Here is an 11,129-nt window from a genome sequence, read left to right as displayed (position 1 = left end):
GGCAGCCCAGCTCCAGGTTGAGCTGTTGTTCAGCATCTTAGCTGTAGAGGGCAGTGTCACTGGCCCTCATATGTGGGATTTGAACCGGGGCCCTCTGGCATCCCAAGCCAGTTCTTAACCCTTGGCTGCCCCTATAAAGTTTTTAAAGGACATTATTCACATAATGGTGATTTCATTTGTTTTTTGGCTCTCAAATAATTTTTAAATTGTTGTGAGGGACAGGATTGGCTCTTCTGTTGCAAAAGCTTGCCAACTCCTGGTCTAGTGCAAGTTCATTAAGAAAACGGCAAATTCTCCCCCCCCCCCGAGACAGCGCCAGAAGTCAGCAGGCACCCACATCTCATGGCAGATGCTTTCCAGCTGGGTCAGAATTCTGTACATTTAAAATGTCTTCACGGAGTGTGCTTTTTTATTTTATTTTTTTATTTTTTAGCTGAACAACTTCCTGTGATAAAAAACATTTATAATCAGTTAAGCCTCAAAGTGTTCAAATGTAGCTAGCTTATTTACGAACTTTTAAGTCTCCGGCATTAATATTTCGTAAAGAAAAATAAATTAATGGATGGCGGGTCGTCGGAAACTTTTATGCTAAATATACTGCCTGTGACTGATGATTCATGATTCGGCCTTTTCCTCGCCTCTTTATAGTGTCTTCAGAACAAGCGTGTCTCTGGGGCCAGCTAGCTCTGTGCTTCCCAGCAGACCTTGTAATTATTAATGTAGGGATTTGAGAGATAGCAGAATTAACGATTTCTATAAAGTCAGCATATACGAAAATGAGGACAGCTGAGTCTTGCATTAGAGTTAGGGGGCTGGTGTGGTGAATCCAGGCAGGGACAGCCCATCAAGTTGTGGAACTTTCTCAGCCGTTTTCGCGGTTCCTGGGTCTTGCCCTGCCTTCTCCGGCTGAGCTGTGAGGCCCGTCTCGTAGCCAAGCATCCCAGAGCAGAGCTGGCCTCTGGTGCAGGCCACAGGCATCTCCATCAGGGGACGAGGGGAACACGCCGTGAGTGGCCCTTCTGGCTCTGGGCCCCAGGTGCGTGGTCCTGTGAGTCCTTTGGTGTGGGGATCACAGGAGCCCTGCTGTATGGATAGGAGTTCGAGGCCATGAGCCCACAAATCACCTCTACAACTAGGAAAAGCTGGGCAGGAGATACCACAGAGCCTAGAACTTTCTCTCTGACCACTGATGGGCCAGCACCATCATCTCTGATGGGAAAAGAACATTCCAGGAAGTGATGGGGGAGCCCTGTCTGCTTCAGAGCCCCCAGGATGATGGCTGGTCAGCTGCAGCCCTTCATAAGGCAGGACTGGGAGAAAGGGATGGCGGCCAGCTATCACCCGGCCTTTGGGTCAGTAGGGCGAGGTGCTTCCCCTGGTTCCTTTGGTGCCGGCGGGGCTGGGGCCATTTGTCTTTGGGGAAGTGGGGGGGGGCGGGTCTTGCACCTCCAGCATCGAGCAGGATGGAGGAAAGAGAAGATAGCCAGAGGGTGGGTCCTGTCCTTGGAACACCCCCAGGAGAAGGCCGCCTGCGGAATTTGGAGAGGGACCCCAGTCTGTCCCTCCCAGATGGCCACACAATCATCCCGGCAAATTTCATTCTCGTTTCTCCACAGTGAGAGAAGGCTAGTGGGTTACACGGTGGGCATGTCCCTGTGAGAGTGTCAGAGCTCACACTGGCATCTGAGCAGAAATGGGGAGGACACAGCCGAGTCCACTTAGGATTAAACTCTCAGAAGGGTTTCCATCACCCAGGCTGGCTGTCGACATGGTACCATGGAAGGCTGTTTCCATTCTCTGTTCTTCCTGCCACACGATGTTTGTACCCCAAAAACAGTAGTCGCCACAAGGATCCTTGCATATTTCTCGGAGTTCTCTCAATTTAAGGGCTGACCTTCCAGTGGCCTCTGAGGACTCTTCCACTCTAAAGAGCCCCAGGCCTGAGAACCCACCCATTTTCTGGCCTTAGCCAGGGGTACGGGGCGGGCGGGGGGGCCCTGCTATGTCCTCAGCTTGGCTTCCTGCATTCTTGAAGCTGTAGATCCACAGGAAAAAGCTAGATGATGATGGATGGGTGGATGGATGGGTGGATGGATGGTGGATGGATGAATGGTGGATGGATGATAGAGTACAAATCTTCAGTACATACAAAAGATTACTAGAAGAATAGAGGTGAAGGTTGATATTTACCAACATACTCCATAATTCATTAGCAAAGGTGTTCAAATTATTTTCATTGTAGTCCATTTGATTGACACCAATCTTTCGTTTCCCATTAGGCTTCCTGGAGAGAGGTGTGTGTTTGTGTGTGTGTTTACCTGTTTGCAGAGAGTGGTCTTATATGTTTGTAATAGGATCAGATACAAAATTGAATCATCTCCCTAGACGCACCGTCCAGTTGATCAAAGGGGAACTCCAAGCCTCTTTTCCTGGCCGCCTCCTTCGTCCACCGAGGAAGGCACAGCGTCCCTGTGTCTCTGGGTTCACCGCATTTCAGCCTGGCCACCATCTATCACATCTGTGGGTTTGTGGAGGCTTCACCATTAAACATAATTATTTCTAAGCGTGCAAGGAATCCTTAGCAGCTGCTTCTGTTTTCCAACCACGCTGTCACGATTTGCTCTCACGAATTTCCTAAAACAACATCGTCAACATTTCTTTAGTCAAAGGTCAGCTTGTGCAGGGGGGTTTCTATAGAAAACCCCGTCAGGTGGAGGCTGATGGACCACAGCCCCAGATGGGCTGCCGGGCGCTGGCGTCGCTCGGCGTCCTTGGCGCTGCCCTGCCCCCTGCACAGAGCGTGGCTGTCAGGATGCTTGACACTGTGTAACTCTTCCTCCGACAACAGCCTGTCTCCTCTGTGACAGGGAGCCGGCCTCCATGAAAGTTCATTAGTCTATTGAAACATTTCAGTTAATGGCAGAGCTAGTATCCAGAATTGTCAAGTCCATATTTCCATCTGTGCATGAACTCAGTCATAAAGAATGGTTTTGGACAGGTTAATTTGCCTAAACTACCATGCAGTCAATCAGAGTAACAAAGCTGGTGACGCCCACATCGGTCCAACGGGGCTTTCGTCACTGCTGTCCTCTCACTCGCACAAGTTGGCAGAGGTACAGGGGACAGACGAGAGTACAGGGAACCGGTACCGCCACACGAGACACCGCACAGCTGGGAGTGGCGCTGGCGAGGGCGCCTCACAGTCCAGGGCCTCTTGTGGAAGTCACGTGTAGCCGTTGAGAGAGAAGATGGCTTTAATATTTAATGTGACTGTTGATATTATTTACATTGGCTAATGTTGTAGTTCACTTAATTTGCCACCAATGAAAACCCTCTTTGATGTGAAGAGTGTGTGATTCTGTCTGAAGATCCCTAATACACATAGGTTTTTAATTTAAAAATTAAAGTAGATTAAGGGCATAAAGTACAGTGATTAAAACAGGCTCCCCACCAAAGCTCTGTGTGCCCAGCCCCCCAGGGAAGCGTGCTCTGCAGGTTGGCCGGCGCGGCCGTTAATTTGCGATGATCAGTGTGTCATCTCACAGTTGGGCCCCGTTTTCTCAGGGCAGCCGTCTTGTCTGAACCGGTCCTTCGGGGCTGCTGCTCATCAAAAGCCAGGAGAGGCAGGAAACGGGAAAAGGTAACAGGGAAGATAAAGCCACTGGGCTTGTCCCAGGAAGATCACCGTGGGAAACAGTAGCTGCCTGCTGATGACAATGTCCCGGACACCCCACCATTTCTCCATCACACTCATCCCACCCAGTACAGTCCTTAGAGTAAGGAGCGATGGACCCGGAGCCAGACGGCTGGAGCTCAGGCCTGGGCTCCATCGCCTCCTCGATCTCTGTCTCGGGACAAGGAGCTTATCTTTTCTGAGGCTGCATTTCCTCACCTGTGAGATGAGGCCGATCACAGTTTCTGCCTTGGAGGCCTGTTGGAAGGATGACTTCAGATGCCCCAAGCGTCCAGTACAGGCTCCATGAAGCCGCCCTGCTGGGCAGGTGGACCAACGACCTTTCTTACTGTGGCGATGTCACCTCCAGAAAAGTCTCATCAGCACACGGAGTCCCCCTCCCCCCAAAAAAAGCATGATATTTATTGTTCTTCCCAAAACTCATCCTGAAAGCCACCAAGGACTGTTGGGCCTGGTCCCAGCATTGGACAGTGTTGCCTTTGGCTGCCTTGGTCTTGAGCTACTCCCTGGAACTCCCGATGTCCCCTGGGAAGTAGACTTAGTCCCTGTCGGGGCACCTGGCAGTCTCCCTTCCTGACTCCCGAGAAGGTGGCTCCGGACATGAGTGACCGTGTCTGCAAGGGACCATGTCCATCAAGTGGAAGCCAAGGTCAGGTGGACGAACTGCGAGGCCAGCCCTCAGTGACCACACCAGGGACAAGAGGACCCAGATTGTCGATGTGACGACAAGGACAAAGAGAAAACACAGTGTCAGCTTCGAGGGACGGACATATTGCAGAGGAAATGACCCGGGGGGAGCAGCAGGGTTTCTCTGGTGAGGAAAACAAGGAAGCTGGCAAGGAAGATGGTTTCCAAGAGCTAAGAGACGTGTCTGCAGACGAGCGAGGAGTGATAACGTGTGAGGGAGCAGAGCGCCGCCCCGTCCCGGGCTGACCTGGGCAGGTGACAACGGGTCACCCGGAAGAACGCGGCCGTCACCTCCCAGCACTGGCCCAGGAGATCCGAGCGACGGAACCTGCTGCCCGTGAAGCTGAGAGAGGGTCAGCCGTTGTCCAGGGCCACGTGGCTGTGACAGGGCCACACGGCTGTGACAGGGCCACGCGGCTGTGACAGGGCCACGCGGCTGTGACTGCAGACGAGTGTGGGGCTCAGACTTCACGTGGGGAGTGGGCTTCTGTGTGAGTCATGGGCTAGAGAGCTTCACGGGCTTTCAAGTCGCCTGGCGGTGAGCACATCGTTAATGGGATGTGTAAGAACCCCATGACAGGACCCCCTAGGGCAGGACCAAAGGGACCAGTCTCCTGGGTGGTGCCTAGAGCCTCCACCAGGGTCCTCCTGATGACGCCAGGGTCCCCAGAGGCACCCGACCCCGGCATGATAGTCTGTTTACCGGACGGCGGGCAGGATTGCGCCATCTGGAACAAGCTTGTTTTTCTCTGAGTATTTCCTTAGTATGTTCATTCAACATTCAAATATTTAACGAGAACGTCTTCCTCTTCCATGACATCAGAAATCTCTGACATTTGCTGGACCCACGTGGCGTCTTTGTTGAGCAGCCTGTGCGCTGGCTTGTTCCAAAAAGACTGTGTGGGAGGAGGAAGCAGGGGAACGCAGGGCTGTTTTAGGGTCAGAAATAGCGATCATCTAGTTAGCTTGAGAACCAAATATCAGCAGATCAACAAAAACAAATCTGAAAGCAGTGAAAACAACATCGTTTTAAAGAGGGAGAAAGCAGACACTTTTCTTTATTATTGGTTTTCAGGGGCTTGTTGTAGACTTGGCTGTGTAAGCGGGCAGTTCAGATGCTCGCGGCCTCCGTGCTTCCAAAAGCTGCTGTGGTAACAGCCTGCAGAGGGTGTCATCACGTGCCGTCCTCTAAACCCTGGGCTCACGCTCAGCGGGGCACCTTTGCTGTCATCATCCCATTTTTCAGATACGTAAGATCAAGGCGAGAATTGAGGCCTGAGGACGTTTAAAACAGGACAGCATGTGTCAAAGCACTCGGACACTCAGAAAGCACCGTGCAGACGCGTGTGCTCCATCCTGAGGTGGGGGCAGGGGCAGCCCTTCAGCGCACAGTGGCGAGCTAGCTGGAGGCGGGTGGTCTCGGCCTGCACCTGGGGAGACTTTCCTTCATTTTGCACCTGTTTGGGGCACTTACAGGGTCCCAGGGACAGGGAATGGAGCAGGGGACAGAAGACACAGCAGCCCTGGCCCATGGGGAGTGGTCATGTGGAGATGGCCGTGGGACCACTGGGCTCACACAGGGCTTTGGACACGGGCTCCCTGCAGTGCGAGAGAGGGTTGTTTGAAGTGGAGTGGCAAGGGCCGAGGAAATGGTCTGAGGTGACTCTGCTCCCGTGAGGCCACGTGGGCTTAAAGGTGCCAGTACTTTGTTCAATTTCACTCTCACATATGATGGCTTTCTTTGGTTTTGACACGGGAGCAACACTGATATTCTTTTCTGCTCATGAACCAAGAGTGTGTATACAGATGCATGTGTGCGTGTGGCAAGTGTGTGCGCTTGTGTGCATTTCACAGTGGAAAGGAGAAACACTCACGTTCCCGAAGTTCATGAGTGGGAGTGGAGAAGGGAAGGTGACACGGGAAGGGTTTAAGGAGGAATGTGCACGTTGGAACCCTGTGGTGACGTCACCAGGACGCTGCCATCTCTGAGGTGGTGGGAAACGCAGGGCTGGCACTCAGCTGGTTAGTAGGTGCCCAGCCTTGCCCGGCCGTTCAGATTGGTCAAGACCTGCGCCAGTCCGGGGCTTCGCTCATGTGAATGTCACCTCTGTGGTCAGGTGACACTGAGCCAGCCCACCAGCAGGTGGCTCTGTGAGCTGCAGACAGCTCGGCTGCTCTGAGAACAGAAGACGTGGGTAACCTTGCCCTGATCCTATGGATAGAACCATAGGAAGTCAGATATTTATAACTTGAAGTGTCCTGAATTTTTTAAATGGCACTTGAAGGAAAATCACATTTTTCAGAAAAATTACATTCAGGCCAGTGGCTGTAGAAAAGCATGCTCAGGCCTTAGACCTCTCTTCCTAGATCTGTGATAACCACTGAAAATCAGGTTTTCTAAATTCTCTTCACGGCTCCCCACACGGGCCCACCTGGGGACGAGAGGAGCCTGGCGCTGGTTGGCAAAGCTGGTCACGCTTTGGGGTAAAGTGCCACCGTGGGCCTGTGCTTTGTTGCTTTGGGAAGAGGGTAGGGATCCTAAGAAATGCCCAACAGCACGACAGCTCCTGACAGCGGGCAGAGAAGCTTAGAGGCACCACTAACGAGCGTGCACAGCTAGTGGGTACACATAACTAGCTCCGCCTAGATTCAGGGGAGCGTGCCCGTTGCAAGCGGTGTGTCCTTGGGGAGAGGTCACTGGGCATGCCAACCTCAGGGGATGGCTGTGTGCTGCGAAACCCAGCTATGTGCCAGGGTCTGTCTAGTACTTCACCAGCCCTCCGCTTGATTGTGACAACTTTGGGGGTGTTGACGGCGGAGGGTGGCACTTAGGTGCCAATCACCCTTACTTTGTCCCATCGTGCCAGTGTCCACGTTAAAAATTGCATCATTTGCTGGAGGGAATATTAAAAAGAGAACCAAGTCTACCTGTAAGGCAGTGAAAGCCACTGTGCATTTGGCACCTGCTATCCGAGGACACCCACGGTGCCCTCCACGGTCCCCATCTGGGCATGGCCTTGTGCTCCCGCGGGAACTGGCTTCAGATCAGTCCTGGGGCAGGGGTGGCAGTGGCATTCTCGAGCCTGCTATGGCCACAGGCTCTCTGTGACGATGGCCACTTCTGCTCATCACCACCCCACTGGATTTTGGAGCCGTTGGCATATTCATTAGTTCATCCCTTTGCCCACCTAACGCAGGCTTTATAAATTCATATTTTATTCGTAGTCATTGAAGGCGGGGTGTACGCCAGGGCTGCTTCCAGGAGCCTAGTTACACTCCTGGGCACAGGAGAAAGCCACCATGGGCGGCGGGGCCTCCAGCCCCACTACTTTGTGCCCAGGGTGGACAGGGAGGCCTGTTGCGCCCCCACCTGTGGGCCTCGGCTCCTGTGAGCGGCTGGCACTGGGCTTTCTCACTGAGGCACGCTCACGTTTGAGAACCACAGACACTGCTGAGACATGACAGCACAGGCGAGAGGCTGGCCAGGGCCTCACTGTGCATCTCAGACCCTCGCGGGCCGGCCACGTAACCGGCACAGACTTGCGGTAGAGGCAGAAATGGACGATAGAGCCCTGCCCCCCGCCACGTTCCCCTAGGGCAGGACGGTGTCTTGGACTATTTTCATCTCACCAACATCGCCTGAGGCAGTGCAGGGCTCAGTAATGCCTGACGGGCAAGTGCGGACGTGTGTTTGTCAGCCGAGGCACCTGGCAAGTGCATCAGGCTCTCTCCGAGGCCTTCTGCACGGGCACCTCCACTCCCGGCCCAGTGGGCAGCTCATCTGGGCGCCCGCAGCCTCTGCAGGGCCAGAGGTGCACATTTGCGGCCACGCAGTGGACAGGAGCATGGGGTGAGGGTCCGTGGATCGGCTCGGGAAGCGGCACAACAGTGGCTGTCACTGCCGGCCACCCGGCCTGACCGAGGCTCTGACCTCTGGCCGGAGTCCCTCGGAGCAGCCGACGGCGGGGCTGGAGACAGATGCTCTGGGCATTCACTGGTGCCAGAAATGAAATGAAATAATTCCGAGCCTGGGCTCCAGGGTCTGGGGAGTGAGCCCTCCCGGGCAGGAGGAGCCATAATCGAAGGCATGGCGGCCCTTATCTGTCCCCCGCATGTGTCGCCAAGGCACATGCGGCTGGCTTCAATTATTAGTATTTCTTTTTAAGTTAAAGATGAATTTGAGACAGCTGTGAACTTGGGAGGTTTATCTCCCAGTTACAGGGAGACCTGTTAATGATCACTGGAGGCGCCTGCGGGCTCTCCGGCCATTACCCGAGGTGGCGGGAGCCATGTGGAGGAAGGGGGGGGGGTGCCGTGACCTGGGCCCCACCCGTGTGGAGGTGCCGGGCGTCCTGTGTGTCCCAAGCCCCTTTCCTCATGGCAGCTGGTGTGCCAAGCCCCCTCCGTTAGACGGTGTCAGACCCTTAGATGGGACTCTGCTTCTCTCATTGAACAGACGGAGGCAGAGGGTGAGGGTCACGGGGCACCTTGTGGTGACCTAGCACGGGACTCGGGGACACAGGCCTGTGCGGTGTGGAGCTCTGTCCCGTCCCGACTGCCTGCCTCTGGGAGGAGGCAGCCGCAGCCCCAGGTCATCTGCCGAGCTGAGCTCTGAAGGGACATTCACCCCAGACCCTCTCGAACCCTTTTTTACTTTGAAATAATTATAAATTCACGGAAAGCCCAAGGCTAGCTCCGAGAGTCCCGTGCCCCCCTCCGCCAGCCTCCCTAGGGCTTACATCCTCCATCATCACAGTGCAGAGTCACAACCAGGAAACCAGCCCCGTTCTCTGCCACTGGTCACGCGTGCAGATTCCCACAGTCACCACAACAGCCAGGACACAGGCCTGGGGCAGGGCCACACTGTCCTCGTCCTGCTGCCCATGGCCACACCCGCCCCCCTGACCCCGAGGTTGGGTGGGTGGTCCAGGCCGGGCCGAGTTCCCACGCCAGTCTCCTGGGATAGCTGGCACCTGCGAGACCTGGCCTCGGGGTGGGGACCTAGCAGGCACTCGGTCCTGCTCCCCTGGTGACCTGCTTTGCCCTGAAGCTTGAGTTCTTTGCAGTAAGGAAGAGCCTGTCCTCTCTCGTAGCCCTGTGTCAGCTTGCTCCGTTAACGTCACCTTAGTCCTGTCTCTTTGTCCCCTTCTTTTTCCGTTGCGTACTGGCCTCATGTCTTAACAAGCATCCAAACCTTATAAAAAAAAAAATACCAGCCTTGTTGTCCTTTAGCATAAAGCATCTGTGACATTATAAGAAAAGTGACATAAAAATAAATCACATGATGATTGAATTTGCGCTGTTACAAAACCAGGTTGCCCTGTGCCAGGAGACATTGCACATGCTTTGGAGGAGTAATCGATTACAGGTATGGATCGTAAAGCCCAGGGGACAGGAAGCCACAGGCAGCTCCCGGTGCACAGTTCACGGATCTGTTTTCCTGGTCCTCTGAGTCCCCTCGCCCCCACTTCCATCCCTGCCTCTGAGTCACCTGAACTGTATACACGGTGAGATATAAAGTAATGTCTTCAGGCTGAGTGTCAACAGATGCTGGCTTTTGTTTTATTTTTTCCCTCTTTGAATCATGGATAATTTTTTTTTCACATCAAGTTGGTTTCCTTGAGTCTAGTTGGCCTTTCTCCCTTCCTGGTCCCTGAACTCAGAGCCTTACTGAAAAATCAGGACGGTGCCACAGCGCTTTCCCCAGTCTCGTGTCCCCTCCTGTGTGTAAGCCCAGTTTCTCTTCATTGGTGTTTTTTAAGTGGCTTTGTCTGAGGCTCACCTTTGACACGTATTCTGAATCAAGTTGTTTTGCACAATCGTCGCGTGCTCTGTAAGGCTCATTCTCTGATTTATCCTTTTATAAGTTCTCGGTGCCTCAGGGCATGTGGAAACCCTGGGGGCCCATAGAATGGGTCACTTTTCTGGCTGTCACCAGCCATCGCTGCCAGCGGGGTAACAGCAGGCCTGGCACACCCCTGCACCCCGCATGCGGCGCCCTCGGCTCACTGTGGCACCATGCTCCTGCCTCCAGCCTGGCCCCCGAGCTCACGGCCCGCTTGGTGATAAGGAGGGCGGCTGCACTCTCGGCTGGAACACTGATCCCTGAGTAAACGGCAGAATCCGATGGCTCAGCTGCCGCAGGCCGGGCTTATGCGGGGCGTTCCGGGCCGTCTCCATCAGCCGCTCCTGCTCTATCCTTCGAGCGGCAGCTCCTCCCCCACACCACCACCACCACCTCCCAATGGCAGTCCCGTGAGTTTGCTTACTTGTTTGTTTGTCTGTTTTTCCTAATCTCATTCCCTAGATGGTTGCTTTATTAGCTAACATTTGAGTAGGATCTTCAAGTCATATAGTCAAGTGTAGCAGCTCACCAACCTCCAAAGAGGCTGCATTCAGAAAGCTGGCACGTGGAGCAGGACTACAGACGGGTCTGACAGTGGCAGGAATCCAGAAGCTTCCAGAAGAGGGTCCCCTGTGTCCCAGCTAGAAGTGGGGCGTGTTTGACTTCTTGGAGAGTGGATGGGAAGTCAGGTGACAGGGCAGGAGGCATGTGGGTGAGTGTGTTTAGTAGATTCACACCTTTCAGGAGGCGGAGTTACAGGGGGAACCCAGGTTGGAGGTGGTGTGTCTGTCTCAATCATTGATGGCATAGAAGAGTCTCTCATGGAACTTGGAGACAGAGAACATAAGGATGGATGGATGGATGGATGGATGGATGGATGGATGGATGGATGATGGATGGATG

General features: G+C 54.0%; 1 protein-coding gene across 1 annotated transcript in view; it reads left to right on the top strand.

The window, feature by feature from the left end:
* The window catches only part of CDH4 (cadherin 4), a 465,478-nt gene that overhangs the window by 264,598 nt on the left and 189,751 nt on the right, over positions 1-11,129 (top strand). The window lies entirely within an intron of this gene.

Source organism: Hipposideros armiger, unplaced genomic scaffold, assembly GCF_001890085.2.
Source record: "Hipposideros armiger isolate ML-2016 unplaced genomic scaffold, ASM189008v1 scaffold_32, whole genome shotgun sequence".
Lineage (NCBI taxonomy): Eukaryota > Metazoa > Chordata > Mammalia > Chiroptera > Hipposideridae > Hipposideros > Hipposideros armiger.
Note: the sequence above shows the minus strand (reverse complement) of the source record. Positions and strands in the feature narration are given on the sequence as shown.